Below are 22,285 nucleotides of genomic sequence, written 5' to 3'. Positions count from 1 at the left end.
AAATACTGTTGTGCATTTTCAGTGACCCCAATCAAAAGCTTTTCCAAAATCAGAAGCTCACAGGACCATGATGCAGTAGCCTTCAGGAGTACATTTTGCAGAGGGTGGGGCATATTTTTGCTAGTGAATAAACCCATTATGTGGACACCCAGCATTGAAATGATGAGAGATCTGGGTTCAAAACAAGGTTCCTGTTTTGCTGTAAATCCTATTTATGGCTTAGGGTGCAGCTGATACGCCGTTAGCTTTTATTTCATTGATAATTCTGTGATTGTAGTTGAAACCTTGCAACTTAATGAGCTGATGTTATTACTCATACTGTGTGGCCATCTGGAACCAGTTTGGTCAGAGAGCCCAAAGCACCAAAAGCCACCTGTAATGCATTAAGCCTCAGCCCAGTACCAGCTCCGTGGATTTGAAAAGCCAGGCCTGCATAAATACTAACCTGTGAGAATGTAATTGGAGAAGTGATATTTAAGAACTTATAGTTTGCCAGAAATGCTCATTCTCAGGGGAATGTATGCAGAGGCTTAAAGTTTAAAGCCAAGCGGTTTTTAGTTTCAACATTGTGAATCAAGAAAAATCATTGCATATGGATGTCATTGGACTGTCCAAACCGCTAGGTCTATCCAAACAGGCCAAGCTATGCCAGGGCTTTTCAAAACCAAGGCTCCCTCCTAGCACCTGAGCCTCACATTACACATGTTGGTTATTACTGAGGTACCATCTCAAGACATCGCTCCAAAGGCACTGAAGAAATTAGGGGTAAATGCTTCATAATGCTTTACAGTCACAAAGAACATGCAACTGCCACAATCAGCAAAAAAAACCATCACTACAGAGCTCTCATGTATGCAACAGATAACACCCAACAATTTGGAAAGGCACAAACCAGGATCTAAATATCCCAACAAAACATTCTGCTGAATATTGTGATCAGATATGAGCTGCCTCTGGGAAAAAAAAAAACAACCAAAAAAACCAAAAAAACCCAAACAAACAACAATCACAACAAAAGAGGTGGAGCAACCACATTACCTGGAAGTCCCTGCTGTGTCCTGAGCAGATGAATCCTTGCTGTCCTTCTCCTGGGAGAGCGCATGAGCTGGAGTTGGTGGTGGCTCTAGCACTGGTACACCAAAAGGGGAGGCTGTGTTGGCAGAGACATAAATTAGCATGGTTCCTCTCTGCTCATTAGCACCTTGCTGATTATCACCACCTGGGGGTGTGAGTCACTACTCAGATTTCAGAGATTTGGGTAAAATACAATTCAAGTAAAATACTTTTTTTTTTTTTTTTATTTTTTCAAAATCTTTTTGGCATTTCAATAGTAAAAAATATATTGGGAATGGCTTACATGTTACCTAAAGCCCCTGGTTCAGCTAAAGAAACACAAAGCTCTGATGCTTCAAGGCATCAGTGCAAATAGAGATGGCTCAGACCTTGCAAGGGTTTTCATTTCTTTTCTTCCCCTCTTTGTCCTGTGGAAGGGGACTTTACAAAGCAAATATAAATGGTTGTCTTTCCTCTCACACACATTTTTCTTCTACCAAACTAACACTGGGCAGAGAACCCAACCAAATCTCCGTATTGTTCCTCTTCATTCAACTACAGATATTTCCTAGTGTACCCATCCCCAATTACAAGCCTTCGGAAATGCTTCCCTGAAAGCAGGACGTGATAACTGTGTCTCTTAATACCAAGAGAATGAGGTCTTTTCTACCTGAACTGCCTCGTTCCCAAGATTGGGCTCCTTCTTTGCACCATGTCAGAGCGGTGAGATGAAAATCAGGGAAAGAGGTTTTGCAAAGGGTAATTCAGAGCACGGCTGGTCTGCTTCAGCCCTGGTTTGGTTTAGCAATCAGGAGCACGCTTTGTCAAGGAGGGCAGCAGCTTCTCATACTTGCAGCAAACGGCCAGTTCTGACCAGGGAGCAATTAGGACAACAGAAACACAACAGGATAAGGAAAGCAGCCTGACTGCGTAGTCCATTTTCCAGCAATGTGACGGCATCTGCAAAGGGTAAAATGAGGTTTTGTTCTCAGCGAGAAGCAAGTGTCAGCGAAGACCTCGCAGTGGACTCATGCATAATACTTCTCCGAGGACTGCAGACTGCAGCAGTATGAATGCTGGAGCACGTGGAAGCAGGAAACCAAAGCCATAAAGAAGTATATTCTGTGCTCAGCAATAGTTATGACATGGTCCAGAGGGCCAGCCAGAATGGGGAATTTTCCTTTAAGTGAATAATTATTTTTTTTAAACCTGTAAGAATTGTTGAACTGGGGAAATAAAAAGTACCACTTGCTTTTCCCAGGCTGTACTTGTATAATGTGTGGACACCTCTTCAGAAATACTCTGTAGATGAGTGGGCAATGGCTTCACTGGAAGAAGAGAGAAGACTAAATGTTCTTACTTTTGATGGCCTCCCTCATACCCACACGATGGAGTCATTTCCCATTGAGCTCCAAGACCTCCCCAGACCACAGTTAGACTTGGAGGCTGGTAAAATGTACTGAGTCCAAACTTTCTCCTCAGGGAAGTCTGCTTCGACAAGAGGCCACTTTTTCAAAAGTGCTTAGTCCCACTGACCTCCACCTGAAGCTTTTTGAAAACGGAAGTGGAGCTCCAAAGTTACCCAGAACATCTCATTTATGAAGTCTCCTCTATCTGAGGTATTTGGAAATCATTTCTAACATGGAACTGAAATGGCTGACTTTTTCTGCACAAGCAGTTACCATTTCTTCGTGATCTCCCAGTAACACGGTGGCTAATGCAGCCCAGTTCTGAACGGGGCGGGAGTAGAGCACGACGTGGCAGAAGACACGTGTGTTGCAACAGCCAGTGCCCATGGAGAAGCCTCTTCTCTCTGGTAAATACAGGCCTGTTTGAAGACACAACTGGATGCATGAGCATTTTGTCTTAGAGGAGAGCCTTAAATGATTCACAAGGTCCATGTAAGCATATAAACATGGTATTTGTGTGAAAATCACGTTTTGTTCAGCATCACATGCATTTTACCCACTCAAGATATACTGCAAGAGCTCAGCATGGCCAGCATCATCCCAGGCTGAACTATCACATCCATCTGTCTTGCCTGGAATTAGTGTGTGGTTTATTTATTTTTTTTTTTAATGCATTTTGGTGACAGGAATGAATCCATTTTAGATGGAGGCTGGAAGTACCTTTTTTTCCCCTGCGTAATCCTGAAGTGCTTTGAAATTCACAAACAGTCATAAAAAAAAAGGCCAAGAAGAATTTTTTCTGATCTGGTTTTGATATAAGTGATGCAATGCAATATAAAAGAGCGTCTACAGAAAGCCCGTGATAACAGCGAAAACGTGAAGAGGTTTGATTTTAAACCCCAAAGCGTGGTGGATATATTAACCAGGAGTTGGGGAGAGGTCATGCATTCCTCACACATAGACAATTTCCAATCCCATCCCTGCCTGGAAAACGCCCTGATCTTTTCCTCCCCCCATCCCCATGGCCAGGTAGGAGCTGCAGCAGAGGCGGCACGTGCCGGGGCCATGCCCATGGAGAAGAAGGTTGTCCCATGACGATGTTGACCTGAGACCCGCTGCAGAACACAGGGAACAAAAACAAATCCCAAATGAAGGGCTGAATTTCCATGAGGACATGCGAAAGATGGATCTAGCGGCTGCTTGCTTTTCATTTATTTTCTTTGTTCTGTGTCAGAATATATTACAGTACAAATCTTCCTGGCTCGCAGACATAAAGCCTTTTTTGTGGGACAGTAGATACTTATTTCTGCACGACCCTTCAGATTACTTCTTTTTTTTTCAAAATTTCATCTGATTTTTCAATATTGGGGGGGGTGTTGAATAATTCAGAAATTCAGAGCATAAAACTGTCTAAGGAATTTTTCTTTGTAATAGTTCTTCATGGGTTGACTTCCTGTGAGCATACTTGAGCGAGAGTTCCATCAAAAATGTTAATGTCTCCTAAGTTGTGTGAAGATTAGGATGGGAGGATAATAAACCCACATAAATTTTGAAGGTTTCACAAAAGCATTTAGAAAAGTTATTGAAAATTCCCCAGTATTTTCCGGGAATTACTTTTTTTATAAAAAGTCAACGTTGTACCTTTTCCCTGAAATGTATTTGTGGCTTGGACTGTGATAGAAATCTCTCTTGCCAAAATTTTATTAGTCTGAGCATTTACAACTCCATTTACATGGACGCAACAGGAAGAAATACCATATCATCCCCTACGATTGCTGAATGCTGTTGGAAACCTTGGGCTTCCACTCTACCTTTTAAACTCCAGATAAATCCTACTTCTTCCCTACTTCTTAATTCAAGTCACTTTCTTCCTGTGAAGCTTTTCATTTTTTCGCAACACCTTATCTGACATGGGCATCCCACCCATGCCTATATGCCATTTCCCTGACCATGGCAGAATCCTCCCAACCTCCTCTATTGCCATTCCACCCGTGCTTCTTTGATATATAAGATGTCTGAGGCTGGGATGGAAAGACTTTTATTCCAAACTTCTTTCACACTTAATCAGCCTCAGGAAAAAAAAAAAAAAAAGAAAATGAAAAAAAAAAAGAAAAATAACAATTAAAAAAAAAAAGGATTTTGGGGAAGGTCAGTTTGGAAAACATCAGTCACAACACCTTGAAAGCCTCCCTCTCGCTGATAAATCTGACAGTGAACAGTACCACCAGGTTGCTGCTGGTGACAGCTCCTGTTCCACGTGGAGCCCTGCAGTGACAGCAGGGACAGAGCTCGTTTCAGTGGTCTCTGAGCAGGTACCTGGCTCCCTTCAGGACAGGGATGCCCAAGCACAACCTACAGCAGATGGGTTCCCATTGCAGCCAGGAGCCACCCTTAGAATAGGATCCAAGCAAAGGTGCTGTTTGCTTTGCCACGCTATCGCATATAAAACGCTTGGATTTGCTCTAGGAATAACAAAAATGCCTTGCCACTTTGTTTGCATTTTATTCATTCACAGCTAGGATTTCCAAGAGCTCAGAAGTGTGGGCACACAGACGCTGCTCTGCAGTCAGCCCAGCATTTGGCTGTCAGAATAAAATTCAACCTACACTCAATGCCTACAAGGAAAGAAAAATAAGGAAACCCGTCTCGATTAACTGGCTCATTCAGTGTCCCACAAGTTTTCATTCACAGCTTTTGCTGCCAGCGTTGCACCGTTACAAATTGAACGGTTCAAAGCTTTGTTTCTCCAGAGGCTTTTTCCATCGTATGAAATACACATTGCAATGCATCCCCGTGGCACCATGCCAAACAAGATGAGCCATCTGCACACACCAGAGCAAGAAACTCACTTGTGCTTAACCAAAAAAAGGGGGAAAAAGGGTCATTTATGGACCACACAGTGTTAAGTAGAGGTACAAGGGCTATATCTGTCCTGGATGCCTGCTCAGGGTCACCTCCAAACCTCAGCAGCATTTGGGCCATCTGCCTTAGCTCAAATCTGTCCTACCCGCTCCTGTGAGTTCCCCCAGCTGTTCCAAAAGCCAAAATAACCCCCGACTCCACACAGGAGTGCCTCTTCTAGTGGCAAAACCAAATTTCTGGGCTCGGGTCTCTACAGAGAGACCAAACCTGGCTCAGCTTTTCCCAGCAGCTGCCTGCTCCTGTTAGATGATTTGCACCTTGCTCCCTTCCTTTGTGTAGTGCATTAAAACCTAGAAAACAAAACCACCACGATTTTATAAACAATGTGGAGAAAAAAAATAAACAATCCAAAGCAGAGAGCTTACATGGCACATCCCATCCATGGCATGCAATCATTTTTGCAACACATTACATCTTTAGACCCTAAATCACCCTACATGCATCTCCCTGCCTATATTGAAATCCACCTGTGCAGACCAGAACTGGGGAGAAACCCCTTATTCAGGACAGATTGCGGGTGAGCAGGGCAGGGGTTTCCACCCTCCTTCACTGACCACGTAAATTACTTGATTACTGATACAAAGCAATAGGAAATCCCACCCCTGCTGTAACAAAACCCAACCACCGTGTTGTGGACCCGTGAGTATTTATCCCGTTTCTGCTCTGGGCTTACTGCTGCTACGCACTGTTGTTCATCTACCAGCAATCTCCACTCCCACTTGAAAAAAACAGCATAACATTTAAAAAAGATAGCATTCCACATACACAAACACATGTTTCTCTGTAAATATTTAGAGAACATGTGAAACCTCAAGAGAACGGGGCAAAGTGGTGAGAGCATCAGCAATCGCTCTCATTGCTTTCGAAACCCCAAACACTGACAGTTACGGTTTTTCTCCATCTCTCTCTTGTAAGGAGTGTTTCTTCTTGCAGTAGCCCCCGTGCATCCCGCCGCCGTGGCACAGGGATGCTTGACGCTCCGTGTTTGACACGTTGCCCTCCGCTTGTCACTTTATGGGACTTTTAAACCAGCAGGTGTGCAAGATGCAACCGCGGGGCAGTCGGTGGGGATGAGAGGCTCCATCCAGTCAAACGAAACAAAACCAAACAAAAAAGCTCCCTTTCATCGCTTGCAGCTGGTCGTGAAAAGGCCGGAGCGCTGGAGCCCTCCCTAACCTCGGGGCTGGCAGGGTCTTCTGCGGGCGGCGGATGGGAGGGGAGCGGGCGTCCGGCGCAGCCCGCCTCTGTCTCCATGGAAGTGCTTATCAAGTGGAAGGAAGTTATAATAAAATTTACTGCAGTTCCACAAAGTACCACTGTTTGTGTGTTATTAATCACTTACACGGGTCCCCGTCAGAGGAAATGGCAGCCCCGACAGTGATTTATATGCTATTTAGATAACCTGAGGAGAGCGCGTTACGAGCTCCGCGACCAGGCTGTCGTCCGCCGAGGGGTGCCCCCTCCTCCAAACGCCCGGGGGTCCCCTCGGACGCTCCCTTTCACCTTCAAAGCCACCGCGCGCCTTATCAGGGCCACCGCCAAAGCAGGCGCTTTTTTCCAAACGCGTCTGAACGCAGCAGCTTTTCCCATCGCCGTGAGATCAAACAGTCCCTCCCGCCTGCAAACAAAATCCTGGCTGGAAAACAAAGCGGCGGTGTCCCCCCGCCTCGCGTCCTGAGGGACATCAAGCGCGGGCGGACGGCGATGCTGCTGCTCCCACCTGGTGCTGAGCCCTTGCAGGGCATTGCCCAGCACAGGTCCCATCCCCTGGCCACTCCAGCATGGGAAAATCCCATCAAGATGTTCATTTTGCAGTGGTAAAATGGTTAATGAAAGGATGTCAAGTGTCCCTTCAGAAAAAGAGAGACATTTGCATAACTTAACATTCGGAAAAAAAACTTTTTATTTTAAAATATGGCTTCAGCGAGCCTGGGGTGCAATATGCCTGGGCAGCAGAAAGCGTTTGCACTGGAAGTGCTTTTGCAGCACTGCCCTGGGCTCCAAAAGCTCCAAAAAAGCTGCAAAATTTCTGGTTGGGTTTTTTTTTCCCCTCACTTTCTCATTTTGGTAACTTCAGACCAGCAGGAAGGCCCAATTTCACTCACTCACTCTGAACCGAAACATTCTTCTGCACAGAAAAGCCCTCAAATCTCTCCTTCCATCCTGATTTTTTTTTTCCCCCTGTGATGTGGAAGTTTATGTATCCTTCAAAAATCCACATCCCTGTTTCTGAGAGAGCCTAGAGGAAGCGGTTCAGGGGGACAGGGCAGCAGCACAGCTCGTCTCAGTTTCGGTAGAAGGGTTGTTTTCCTTGCCCCTAATCTCTTCTGCATATCACATTTCCTCTCTGTTTCATAAATGAACAAATTTACTGTAATCATTAGAGTTTTACTCCAAAATTAAAGGCAGGCTAATACAAAACTATGCACATATTAACTTTGACTTTGCTTTTGTTAAGTCAGATACTTCTTAATCAAAACCATATTTTTTTACAAAGCCTGGTGATTTTAGGCACCTTTAAAAAAAAAGAGAGAGAAAAAAAGGAGTTAACCTTCCATTAAATATTAACCTTTCTTCATCATAAACAACTCAGCTCTAGATCAATGGTGTTGACATTTGCTTTCGCAAATGCAAGTGTTTGTTTCTGTCTTTTTGTAAACAGAGGTAATGTCTTCATAGCCTTTTCATTTTATTTGAAATTGAGAAATATACAGTCTAAAGACACAACCCAGAAAGCTTTGGCCGCAGAGCTGGCTCTTTTGGAGAGGTTCAGAGTCCCACGCTAAGAGTGGCTCTGAGGTTCAAGCATTGCTCCATGGATTAGAGTGCTTGAAATCCAGAAACTTTCTCAGAATTTCATTTGGAAACCCAAATCTGACATTTTGGCCTCTGCATCATTCCAGCTGGTGATGCAGAAACGCTGCTGTGTGCTGCAGGTTTCAGGCAAGCCCTGTGCAAGCTGAGGTCTCAGGAGCATATATTCAGTGGGGCAGATGCCCTCGCTTCTGCCTGGATGATATAAACCATGATTGCCAAGAAGCAACAGAGGCTGGAGACAAGTATTGGAGAGGAAAAGGCCATCCTGACCTGCAAGTATGCTGCACCCAGCAAGGGACTGCTCGCTGTGTGCAGCGCAGGTCTCCCTCCTTCCCCTGTTCCACCTATCAGTCCTATGTGGATGGCTTGGATACCATCGGAGACTTTAAACAATATTAGATGACTGTGTTCATCTGAAATGATCCCTTATTTTCCCTGAATTTGCAACTTTACATTAGCCTTCCCATTTATTAGGTCCTGTTGAAAACCTCAGTTGCTTCTGCATCTGTTGGAGCCTCAATGCCATTCTAAAACATGACTCCATGCAGAGGCAAGTGCAGATCCCCTCCGACCCAGCTGGCAGGACTTGTATTTCAGCTTGGCAACACATCAGAAAGCCCTTCCCCAAAGTGGTGGCCTCCGTGGCATCGGTGCTATTTCACTCTCCTACTCTGGAAGCATTGAGATCCCCAAACAGGACAACTCCCCGCCTCGTGTTCCATATTGCACACCCACGGGTCTGAACGCACACATTTCTTAGCCCTGCACGGTACAAGTGCTGTATTTGCTGGAGCTTCTTTTGCTCTAGTCAGGTCACAGGAAAGGGAAGACAAACACTGCAAGGTGAAATGTGTCCTCACACGGGTCAGGTCCAGAAGCAATAGGGTCAAAGTGGAAATGTGGGAAGATGCCGGCACTAAATGAAAGGTTCCCTTCCCATTCCCCCAAAATCTATTCCAAAAGCTTTCAGCTGCATGCATTTCATCACTCTCGAATTTAGGGTTTGCACCTGAGGCTGTCAATATCAATCCCACTTTTTCCCCACCATCCCATGCTGGAGCTCTGAGCTGCTGTCTCAAGCAAGCTTTAAAACTGCCAGAGAAAGGATTTAACAGCCCAGCCAGCCATGGCATCCCTGTCTCTGCTTCAACCACAAGCTCCCACACTGGCCACAGGGCTAAAAATAAATCAGTGCTATTTAAATCAGAAAGTCAGATGTACTTTTTCTCTCGTCCTGCAGGTTTGAGTAGTCGCAGCTAAAATAACCGATTTGTTTTGCTGTTTTTCTCAGCCTATTTTAATCCTCATATGGATAAGTTATGAAATTGTGGTAGCACATTTATTGACTCAAAGTATTCATTCAGAAGCTGCAGACCACTGAAACCCACAATTTTACTCGTGAAGCAATCCCTCTCCGAACAGAAGCACCAGTTTCATGCTCATAAATAACAACAGTAGAGAAAGACAGAAAGTCTAAATAAGATGGAGAGAGAGGGTTCAATAACAAATACAGCTCACTTTTCAAAACAGCCTTACAAAAATGCTGTTTGTACCAAGGTCTCAGCTGGACAATACAAGGAATGTCAGGAATCTCATTTCTAAAGTCCACTCTTTGGGGAAAACGCAGATTTTAAGAAATACCTGATGATATGATCCTGAAAACAGTTATATAAATCACAGCTGACGCAACCCAGAAAACAGCTACTTTAGAGCTCCGGCAACTATGGCAAGAGATGTGCTCTTATCTGTTACTTCTGATCTGTGTCTCTTACAGGACAGTTTATTCCAAGACCTGAGTGCTTTTTAAGTATCTTAAACAACTCTTCAAACCAACATGCTGGAGGAAGGCGTCTGTGCCTGAGCTTTTATGTCAGTGTGCTCATTTGGCTGGCGCACCATAAATGACAGAAAAACAACATTTTTGTGGTAGTAACTCTAACTTATTTACATCAATGCGAAAAATGTTTACTTCTTCCTGAGAGTGTGGCAAGCAGATCTGACCCGCTCATGGTGATGCAGGACATCAGTGGTGGTATGAGCAATTTGTGACTTGCCAACGTCCTCGGTGGCGGCAGTTTGATCCCACTCTGAATCAGTGTTTCTAAAAAGCTTTATGGACTTGAAAGGCCTTTCTGAAGGGGGCGAAGCCAGGAGGTTTGACCCCAACCTGCACCCCCCTAAAGGAATTAGAAGGTCTCATCTGCTAAACTGACATGACCCAGCAATGATTTCTCACCAGGCTTTCCTTTATATTTTTATCTCCCCACTTCATTTTCCTCCTCAGCACACAAAATAGCTGCTTTTCCTCACTGACTCATCACCATGCTCCCGCGGGGCGGCAGCGAGCACTGTCCCACCTTCACCAGCATCGCTGACAACCCGCGGAGGACAGAAACTGCAGGAACTCAGCCCAATTTCCCCCATGGCATTTCCTAATTGGCAGCACCAAGCAGCAGAGATGTGCCTTCACGTGAACCACCCCCCGGCCGTGGGATCAGCCGTGTCCCTAGATTCACTGCATCAGCAAGGTATCAAAGGAGACATCCAAAGTGAATCTCCAGACCTGCTGGATGTAAACCCCTGTTCGTTATGTGCCTGTGACGCAGAGCAGAGACATGACACGGGAGCTTCCTGAGGATGGATGGGCTTATTAACACACTGGCTGTCTCTGGGGAGCTGGTTGGAAGGAGCTGGCTTAAAGGATGGAGGCTTGATGGACAGGCGGGGAGTCTGTGCGCTTCTTTGACATGCTGCAGTAGCGATTTTTTGGTGAAAAATGATGACGGCTTTGGAAGCGGAAGGATCAGCCCAGGGAAGGGAGAGAGAAGGTCGAAAGTAAATTGGCACGGTGTCTGCACTGGCACGCCAGCACTGCCAGGCACCCTGAGGGGAGACAACCCCCTTGGAGCCCCATCTCCTTCCTGGAGGAGGGGATGTGTTGGCCACGAAGCTGAGGCTTCTGCAGGCTACTGGTCTTCCCGCTGTCCCCAAACAGGGAAGATGAAATGGCACCAAGAGAAACAACAACTGAACGAGGCTGGGTGTTGGGGGGCATCCTCCTCACGGGTGGGCTGTGCAGGAGCAGCATCACACCACAGCTCAGCCACCTTCCCCTCTCCAGATCCCGTCCCACACCACCTGTAACCCCGTAACAGGGCAGGGAGCAGAGGCTGCTGATGCCAGCAGACAGATTCCCATTCCCAACGGATCGGGGCTTCACAGGAAAACCCAGCATGTTCTCCAGACACGTCTTGTGTCTACCAAATGCCACAGACCTGTTCCCTTGCTCCGTCATTAGCTCCGCGTGAACAGCCCTCACATCCACCTTGGTGGTACCCAAATTCATCCCCCCTCGTTGAAGCCCCCCAGCTGCAGAACATCGGAGTGTCTCAGCCAGTGCTGCCCCATATCCGCAGTCAGAGTCTGGCCCTGCTACCCCCAGTGTCAGTGGCTAAATTCCCCTTATTCAAGTGTTGCCCTAAGTGATTAACCAGACAAACACCACCCTACAGCGGACCAGCTGGACGGGTGACTTGAAAGCAGTTTTGCTCATGACAGGCTTGGACTGTGCCTGGTGAGAGCGAAGGGTGAAGCTAAAAACATCATTCACCAGAGAGCACATTTTTGCATTTCAAAGAAAAAACAATTTTACTTGCTAATAAATGATTTGTTTATTTACCCTTTCCTCCCAGAGAATGGTTTCATGGCTGCAAGTCCAGATAACTTATGCTTCTATTTAACCCGCGCGTGACTTCGAGGTCATCCATTCAGGGAAGCGTAGTATTTCTTACGATGGTATGGAATAAAAATAGGCTGGACTCTTGCCAGATGGGAGGTTTGCATCTCCCCACGCAGAAGACACCCAAGTGGCAGTCTGGCTGGTGGCCATGTGGAGTGGAGAGGTCAGGGGCTATCCATCAGGTTGGGTCCTTTCTGGGTGAGCAGAGCCGAGTAAATAAGTAGTTAAGTCGCCTGCTCCATCCCTGGAATTGGAAAAGCTATTGGGAGTGGTGTTTTTTTGCCGTGCAGTACAGCACAAACTGTCAGCCAGTTTGTTTTGCTTGCGAACGTAGCCCAACAAGTGACTGGTGGGTAAAATTTAATCGGTTTGAGAACACGCAGTTCCTGGAGAGGTTTTGAGATATGCCCAATAGTGAACCCATTTCCCTGGACTGCTACAAGGGTTGGGGTTTTGGTTTGTTTGCTTCCCCTTTGCTTTGTTTTTAACACAGAGCAGACCTCATTTATTGTAACAGGAAAACCAAGAGCTCTATTAAAGTCATGATTATGCTGTTGCCAAGTATTTGGGATGCTAGAGTTGGGAGGTTTTTTCAGTAAGAAAAACCTCCTTCCTCTCCTTCACAGGTAAAACTGTTAAACACTTTTCAAAGGTAAGTTTTCCTTCCTGTTCCCCTTGTGTCAGAAACATTTGTTTCATATGTTGGTAATTTTCAGATGAAAACAATCATATCTCAGTGATTCAGAACGGAAGCACCCATATTCAGGTTTTCAATAGAAAACAAAATTTTCCGGCGAGACATTTCAGTTTTTTCAGGAGCTCCAACCATTGCCCAAAGAGAAGACTGCAGTGCTACACGCCGTCTAATTAATCCTCCTTGCACCTTCGGTGTACAGAGGGTATTAACCTCAATTTACAGATCAGAAAAATGAGACAGGAGGGAGATGAGTGACAGCTGTAATGAACACATTGCTTCACTCAGCCAAGGATTACAACTCGTGAACCCCTGGTTCCCAATTCCCTAATTAGTAAACTACGTAGCTCCTCCAATGGACCAGCAATGAATATTTTCTGAATAAAGCAAAATATTTTCCTTCAGATGTTTGGGTTTCTGCAAAATATCTTGCTACTGAAGGTGATTACAAGCCCTGCTTCTGACACTGTCACCTCTCCTGGTTTTCTTAATGACAAATTCATCTTCAGGGAGGAAATATCTGCTGTCACACCACGTCATAGGAGGAAGCATTACAGAAATGTAACTATTCAGCAATCTTCAGGGGATCTGGCTGTGCCGGGGGCTGTTCTTCACATGCTGATTACGGCTCCCATGCTGTTTTATTTGCTGAGTGTTTAGGTCTTGGTGCCAATGGAAACCCAGTTTCATCAACAGTTTTTTCTGGCATGAGAACATAAATTTGATTAAAAATTAATTCAAATCACCTCAGTAAAGTTCTAGAGCTTTGTATAACTCCAGCAAGTGAAAACCAACACTTCTCTGTAGATGGCATAGTTTTCTGCATACATGGCATGCAAACAGCACACCTTGGTGTGGGCAACAAACGCTCCTAGGAGAAATCCCGGTGACTCCAAGGCATGGCCCCATGACGGTTGATTTCACTATTGCATCTCTTCTAATCATCTAGAAGAACAGATCACAGTGCCACAGAGAAGCCTGTGTATTTATGGCCACATCCTACCTACCCATACCCCTTGAATATTTCCTATGTATGCATTTTTAAATCTCAAACTTTCATAAGCATTTTGGGTTTAACAGAGCGGTTTGCACATTTTCTAGAAGAAAGTTGTTTGGGTTTCCCACACACACACACTGGAAAAAACACAAAATCTAGAAGCTTCACAGATTTTGTATTAAAAGCAATCTTCTCTACAAGAAGTATTCTGATTTTCCTGAAGTGGAAGGGTTGACATTAGTCTGACTGGCACATTTCAACTTCCTATTTCATTTGGAATACAATTATATAATTTTAGAGAAGTGAAAAACATTTTCATTAGTGAAAAAAATCATTTTATTTTTGTTTTTGAGATTTTCTTCCCCTTTGGAAAATGTTTTCTTTCCTGTAATTTCAGAACGTGTTTTCTCTAATTTCAGATTTTTCCATAAATAACAAATCCGATTCCTGCCCTGCTCTATTGCATCCTTTATGCAGGGTCCTCCCAGGAATGGCATGCCTCAAGGATTAAAGAGATGTAATGTTTGTAGAGAGATAAAGATTAAGTTCACTTAGTTCTTAGACCTCATGCCGGCTCTGAGCACAAGACTGAATTTCACTTTGTATGAGTTATCACAACTGAAACTGCTCTTTGGTGGAAACCACTATGCAACCATCCATTTGCAGTTGTAAAAGTCAATATATTTAAGCCTGCAGTGCATAACAATGACCCCTATGGATCCTCCAACGTTTTTCTTGGATCTGTATAAGCCTGTTTTTAATATATTACTCATCTAAATTGTTCCTGGGACTTGATTATTTGCTGGAGTTAAAATATCCAATCTTAAAAGATTTTTAAACATGTGCACACTGAATTCCCCACTGCAATAAGCTTCATTTAGCTCAACTAAAACTGCCATGCCATAAAAAAATGCTTTAAAAAAATCTCAAACTAACTGCTCTCCTGGTTGGTGGAAGCTCCCCAGGCAGGATTCCTTAGTGATGATAATCTCTGGTTTTGGCTGGCTCTGTTTGGTCCCTGGAAGAATAAAATCCAGTTTTCACTGAGCTGCATATTGAGGTGAAAACCGAGGGCACAGCCATCCCCTCTCCCCTGCAGCGTCCTTCCCCATAGTACATGGATACTGGATGTTCCCCAAGGAAAAAAATGTGGCAAGCCAAGCGATCTACAAAACAATATTGATTTATGCTCTGTCTCTGAAAAGCGTATGAAATCACCCTCGTTTGCATGCGCAAGTGCTCGCTGCATTCCTTCCAGTCACCGGGGCCATGGAGAGCCCTCCTCGGTATTCAAAGGGAAATCGCTGTACATCCAGCTCAGCGCAGGCTCCGTCCCTTTGTAACCATCAACTTCTGGGGCAAAGCCTGCTGAATTCAAAAGCCGATCAAAGACTGTGCAGCCTTTGCCTGGTTTGCTTTCTAAGCCCCAGCTCCTTTTCATGATGCTGGTGTAAATTAGAAGCCGGTCTATTGAAGGAGATGAAGTTATTGGAGAAAAGAACTGGGGGGGGAAAAAAAACAACAAAAAACACTGCACAAAGTTCAGCAGGCGACTTTTCCTTCTCTGTTTCTTCTGCAGAGAAGAACTGGGTCATCTCCAAAATAACTGCACAGAGCCCAGCATTTTCCCTCTCCTCTCCTTTTCTATATGGAAGGGCAATTGGGCAATCATGCGAACAACTGCATAAAGTTCAGCAAAAGGTGGGGGGTTTTTTCCTCCTCCTCTGAATAATCTTCCCTTTCGCTCTACAGCAATGAATACTAACAGGGTGATTCTGGTGTGCTTTCAGAGGGTTAGGATGGTGTTCAGAGGAAGTGCCAAACAGTTATTTCTAAAACTTGAAGTTTTGCAAATTGTTCGCCTTTGTGACTCTGAAGTCTGGGCGTAAACACCCTAATTTATGTATCTTTGATTGATTTTTGTGGAAATTTAGAATGTCTTTATCTCAGCCATACAGTCAGATTTCTGTGGTTTTGGCCACAGAGCCTCCCTACAGTTTCAACAACTTGATATCCAGAATGAATAAATCTGATATGTGCATGCTTTTACAACCCCCTTGTCTTATTCCCCCAGGGAAAAATATCATCTGCCTTATTGTTGACTGCTTGGGTTTACCCCCACAATATCCCTCCCATCAACATGTGATTAATCACCCTACTCCAGCAGGCACCTCTCAGGAACTCAAGACCTTTTACAAGCCTTAATTAAGCTTTGCAACATCCCTGTAAAATAGGTTGAAGCTGGGGTTAAATGATTTGCCTGAGGTGACAGAGTAAATCAGAAGCAGGGATAGAAATAAGAAGGAAAGCTGCTGCTTCTGAAGCTCAAGCATGGCTCCCAGGATCGATGCAAGATACCAAAGTCTTTATATGTCTTTTCGGAGACAGGGTGCTACAGCCACAAAAGCCGTGGCAGCCATGCAGTGAGGCTTCCCCAGCTCTCACCCACTGCTCAAATTTGCCTCGATCACTTCAGCCTGGGCATCCCCTGCAAGCCCAGCCTCTCCCCTCGCCCATGGTCCATGTTTGCAGTTCCCTAACCTACGTCTACAAGCTTTAACCGGCAGCTGAGCCCTGCCCCAGAGCTGACCGTCTTTCATGAGCCACCTCTCCCCATTTTGACACCCAAACTGAAGTCAGACCCTTGACACTTGGCACATCATCAATTCTAGAGAACGAGAGGGGAGTCAGAGCCAGGTGTGAGGATGCTGGGGTCTGAGCATCTCTCTCACCGCCTCTGCAATCAGAGGGGAAAATCACATGGAGGAGGGTGAATCCAGTGAAACCTTCTGGGAGGCAAAAGTAGCAAAGGGAGGAAGAAAATGCATAACATTTTTCATGGCCTGGGAGCTCCTGTCACCTTGCCAGGGGTCTTTTTGTGGGATCACTTATTTTCTAGACTCAGGAATTAGACAGTCTCATGCAGGTGGTGGCGAGGGCTGTCCGTGTTCTCACTTCTTCCTCTCCACCGAGTTATGAAACACAGTGTGGGTTTCTGAGGTTGGTTTTCTTTTTTTCTTCCCAAGAAAAATCTTTGCTTTGTTTTTTCTTAATTTGCCCCAGATTTTCACGGCAGACTCCAACACTAAACAAACAAACCAGCAACCCAAAATCAATGTTCTCTCAGCTGGTTTAGTGGTTTCCTCAATGACCCAGCAGCAAAAGCAGACTGGCAGGGGTAGGGAGATCTCCCCATGGTACCCACCAAAGAGGGCTCTGTTGGGAAGGAGAAAGACCCACAGCTCCAGGAAAACATCCCTTTTCCTTGGAGAACAAGGTTCCCCTATCCTTTCTCCACTGCTTGTGCAGCACCTTCAATGTATTCCTAAACATCATCCAAGGAGACATTATTCCTAGAAAGTTCCTCCTCCCCAGGGCTTTACAGCTCTTCTCACAACCTTTACCCAGCTTGGCATAATATTGAATAGATAAAACATAACCAATTCTATGAAGAAATGATGGTCTGAGACCTCGTGCATGCTCTGCCACTCGGGGGGTGGCTGTGCTGGACGGCAGCTCAGCCATGGGCAGTGACCTGCGGGAAGGAGCAAGAGCATCTGCCCCATACAGCATTACTGAAAGCTTTAATGAAACATGAGAATAAGCAAACTCAGCAGATCCCCGCTTCTGTTTGGCATCTGTCTTATCTATTTTCTTGCGGGTCAGCTCAGATCTTTGGCATATATCTAGGCTGAGGGACGTCCTGACAAAGAAATTAATTATTCATACAGAAAATCTTACCCACTGCTGTGACCCCCTGAGCACACAGGACCTCTCCAGCCTGGTGGCCTGGTCCACCATGTGTACCTGGAGACAGTCCCGGCAGCATGCCAGCTGATGGGGACAGAAGGCTGGTAGAGCCGGTGTCCCATGCAGCATCCCCAGGGATGCTCTCGCGTGTCTGTCTATGTGGGCTGCTCCCAGGAACAGCTTGTCTCCAGGTTTGCTCTGCTCACACCACAGTATAAACATCTGGGCAAGTGGCATACCGCAGCGCTCAGGCATCTTTGCCTTGAGAGGTCCCCTGGGAGCTGCATCAAAAATACTCCTCTTCCTTCTTGACTTCTGCTCCACAGTTGTATCAGCCACCCTGTCACACACATGCTGCGCACAATCAGCACACGAATTCCGGCGACTCAGACCATCGCTGTCCGATGCTTTCGGTCTGGAATCAGTTAATACACAAGGTGCCAGGAAATGGTACTAAAAATATGCTGCATGGTTCCTCCGTCGAACATGCCATGGCTTACACATAGCTTTTTTAGTGTGTTTCTTCAGATCAGGGCTTAACAGAACATGTTTTCTTTTTTTCCTGCACCTATTTCAACATCCCAAACAGAGCCACAGGCAATGGGTGGGTTGCTCCCCCATCCTCTTGCAAGGCCAGAGTTCCCAGCTTCCTCAGTCCTTCTGGCAGGTTTTGCAACATTTGGCTATTTTGAAACCCCAAGATAAATTTCCAGGCCCATGTTTACAGCAAAAGGCTTGAAAACACGGATCCTAAACCCTGGAAGACAAATAGACACAACTCTAATTGCAATGTTATTCTAATCCCAACAATTTTAATTAAGTACTTGGGGTCTCAATGGGACTGTGCTTTTTTCCTGCCTTCCAGAAACACTTCTAGAAATACAAATATTCTCAACAGCTGGACATGAAAATGAGAAATCAAAAAGCACACAGAAAATGCTACTTAAAATGGAACCAAATTGCCGAAAGCTCAGCATTTTCCCTGCCACGCTCCCCTGCCTGGTTTGGCTGCTCCAAACTCGCCTCTCCGTGCTGCAATAGGAGCTGGGCAGGCAGCATTCTATGGCTGAGACTTTGGGAACAGAGACTATTCCTCTTTCAAACACCCAAAGGTGCAGGTCAGAAAGTCCCTCCTGCATGGATCCGATTGCTGCCGTACAGCCCGAGGCTGCCAGGACACTCGCACCATCCATTTCCCTAAGTAAGTCAGCCGTGGTACTGTTGCTGCTATCAACTGAGTAAAATAGCACTTGTTCCACAAAAAGCAGCCAGGAAACAGTTAATCCCAATTAGTTCAAAACAGCAGATATCATTCTTTATATTTTGGCAGTTCTCATTTTGAAGGAAAAAATATGTTTGTGTTCTTGGAGTCAGTCTGAACAATAAAATCGGATGCCAATTTTCTGGTCTAAATTAGGTGAAAGACCAGACTTTTTATCATATGTGTGTGTCTGTGTGTGCTGTTCTGTTCCATGTTTATTTTACTCCTCTGTATATTTACCACCGAAATCACAGGCTGCCCAGAGCATGCCGCAGCGTGGCAGAGAAACACGATGGCCCGTTTCATTTACTAAGGTTGGAAATTGAACCTGGCACCAGGAAAACGCGAGACGCTATCGATTGCAAAAGGAGATATTGCCAAAAGATAAACATAATAAAGTCAGTCATTGTCAGCGTATCAAGTGAAAGCCTTTCCAGGGTGTATGAATAAGGGTTTTAAACTTTTGCACTTGTTGAAGTGTTTTCATGTCCGATTTCAGTGTGCGCTGAAAAACGTCCAAACCCTGGGCTTCAAAGAGGCTAAAATCAAAAGGATTAATGAGTGGTAAAATGCCATGGGGAAAAAAAAGAGGCTGGCACATCTACCATGGGACATTGTCCATTGTGAGCCCGTAGCCGAGGTGCAGGCACCATTGCCCCCCATCAAAGGGGCGGGAAAAGGAAAAGCAAGTAAAATAAGCACGCTTTCAGCTCCGCTCCACACGCTGTTCCCATCTGCTGAGATCAGCTATAGGAGCCCAACCAGGGGAAAGTGATGCCGTGTTACCACCTCTCTGCCGGGCAGGTCTCGGACCCCGCGGACATCGGCCAGCGTGCAATGTGCCCGGTGACACGGAGCACAACCCAACCTGCGCAATCCACCTGGGAAGGCTGCAATACCCATACTTTTCTTTCCATGCAAGTAAGGTTTCCATAATCTTGTTTTCATCATTCATTTTCTTCAGATGTCACTAATTTTCAGGACAGGCAAGAGGATGCCAGACTCTCAGTCAGCACAGACGCCGGCACGCAACGGAGAAACTATTCTTGCGGTGGAGCAGAAGATACAATGCAACCCAGCCAAAATACGCCTGATTAATCAGCCAAATCAGCCGGCGGCAGCTCTGCTCGCAGCACAACACTCCCCATCCAAAATCCCTTCAAACCCTGTCCTCTGGTCATCAGTGGAGGTGCACAGTTATGGGGAGAGCTTGCTGACATCTGTTTTCTGCTCACTTAACCAGCAGAGCGCCTTGGACATTATATTTCCGACACCCCGTTTACCTCCTTCAAATTGTTTTCACAACACTAGGGGGAGACAGGATTCAAATAAGGTTTTGCAATCAGAAACCAGGATTTATCAAAGACAGAAAACATTCGGAAATGCTCGCAGAGCCCAACGCACCCAGGAGAAAGTAGGTGCCACCTCTGAGCATGGCCAGCTGCAGCCTGAGCAGACCCTTTGCAAAGGGGGATTCGAGAGTATTTGGGGTATTTCACTCAAGAAATGCACATAAAACAGATAAAATTTGAGCACAGGCTTAAATTTAAGCACATACTTAAGAGCTTTCTGGCACAAGGGCTCAACCGAGGATTAAGAGCCACACACCATATTACTTTTAATTGAGCTACTGTCTTCCCATATGTTTTTCCCTGGGGAGATCAGTGGCTGGCTTATGAGTTCAAGTAACAACATCAGTTAAAAGAGTATTCGAACAATTGTGGTTGGCAGTTCTCTGAATAATATGAATGTTATAGAGTGTCGGAAAATGTCGTATCATCAATTTTCTGGTTTCCTGCACTCATTGCTTTTGATCTCCACTAAAAGATTTATTGAATGGGTTTCATTTTTACATTAACCTACTCCAAATTACACCGATTGAGAGCTGGGATTTTTTAAATTTTTTTAATTTTAAACACACAAAGAGAGGTTTTTAAAGCTGAGGCTTTTGATTCCTTCCAGTTTTTATTGTTTGAAGCAAAGGGCTGTTTTGGCAGGTTTATGAGATGGCGTCTGTTTTGCTGACAGACATGCCTGATAGATTGCTTGTTCGTGTTTTACTTTTGGAGCCATTGCTGAGTTATCTGCATTTGAAAAACAATTTACTTTGATTAAAATTTAAATCAAATATATGGAAATATCAGCCTTACTTACAATCAGATCTTACATCTATCCTTTTGAGCTTCTTTTCCTCATTGTGGGTGAAATGCAATGCAGAAGAAAGTGATTCCTTCTTCTCTGGCAATGCCCACACTGTCATTATTGTTCACAAATGAGGAACAATTCCTCCCTACGAGCCGTGCAATGCCTTGAAAGGTGAATAAGGACACTTGTACTGCCTGCTAACCTAAACATGCTATTGATGATTGTGAAATGAAAACATTCCTTAAAAAATAAAGTTATAGCAGCCAGGACATTTGACTTCGATGATTTCCTGCAGCAGTGAATTTTAGAGTGACCACAGCATACATGAAGTCTTATTTCCTTTCATTTGTCCTGGGTATTTAATCATTTGTAGCCTTTGAGCTTTGCCTAGGGATCATATTCCAGGAATTTGCTGTTGTTTAACAAGACCATTTTCACTAACCTGTGACACAGCAGAAGTTTTGGGTGAGTTAGAGAAATAAAACTGAGAACTTAGTGCCAACACCTCTATGCAAGAGAGCTTGCAAGTCGGTGCTCTTCCTTCAGTTTTAAATGATACCGTTTGCCATCCTCTGAGGTCTTACAAGCCCATTTTATTCTCTGTTAAGAGAAGATGAAAATGGATCTTTCATTTAATCTACATAAAACAGAGATGCTTCATGCAATGCATTGAGACCTTCAGTGGCAGTTGTGGGGAAGAAAAAAAAAAAGAGCTTGTTTTCCTCCACTTCTCTCTGCTGTTACATGTCAATTCAATGAGCCAAGTTCACCCCCGCAAAGTCCATCTGTGACAGTACTGATGAGCTTGGCCTTTCTGATGCTTCTTGAAATAGCCTCCAGCCTCAAAATAGCCCTACACACACAACAGCACCATTTCCTGAGCGTGAATCGCAGGGACGAGGCAGGCAGGGAAATCTGTGGCAGCCCATGACTGAACATCAGATTTGAGGATGGTCCAATTTTCTATAAATATGGCTAAAAAGGCAGAGCGTCCGTCCTCTCCCTCTCTACGTTCTTGTTTTCCCTTCTCCTATCTCAGCTGAATTTTCCTACCAGCTTCCTGAAAACACTTCCCGATTTCACACCATAAACATCCTCTGCTTTTATTTGACCAACACTTCCTACACTGCGAGGCCTTCCGCCTGGCTCCTCCAGAGCTACTTCTATGTTTCCCCTATCTTTGATATCTCAACAATAAATGAAAAACAACCTTTCCTGTGCTTGGTACTGGCATGCTTTCGGCTTTTTTTTCCTCCCCCCACCCCACACTAAGCAGCGAGTGCAGGCCATTTCATGCCTGGGTTAGCCAACCGCCTGCTTTGTAAGAGGTAGCAATGGATTTGGAAGGACTCATTGCTCCCATATCAAAGGCAGGAGGAGCATCATGCTCCGAGGGAGCTGACATGCTGCTGGATGCAGCATAAGGATCTCTCCAGACCTACATCAGTGGAGGCACATGGGGAACGGGACTGTCCCCTGCCAGAAGACGGAAGGTCAC

At 45.1% G+C, this 22,285-nt stretch overlaps 1 long non-coding RNA gene across 2 annotated transcripts in view; it reads right to left on the bottom strand.

Annotated features, from left to right (window-relative positions):
- The window catches only part of LOC142035262 (uncharacterized), a 291,199-nt gene that overhangs the window by 60,190 nt on the left and 208,724 nt on the right, over positions 1–22,285 (bottom strand). For both annotated transcript variants that reach the window (XR_012651841.1, XR_012651840.1), the window contains one exon: positions 1,039–1,150. This is a non-coding gene — a long non-coding RNA (uncharacterized LOC142035262). The remainder of the gene's footprint in view (positions 1–1,038; positions 1,151–22,285) is intronic.

This window comes from Buteo buteo, chromosome 10, assembly GCF_964188355.1.
Source record: "Buteo buteo chromosome 10, bButBut1.hap1.1, whole genome shotgun sequence".
Lineage (NCBI taxonomy): Eukaryota > Metazoa > Chordata > Aves > Accipitriformes > Accipitridae > Buteo > Buteo buteo.
The sequence above is the reverse complement of the archived record's forward strand: the minus strand, read 5'-3'. Positions and strand labels throughout refer to the sequence as shown.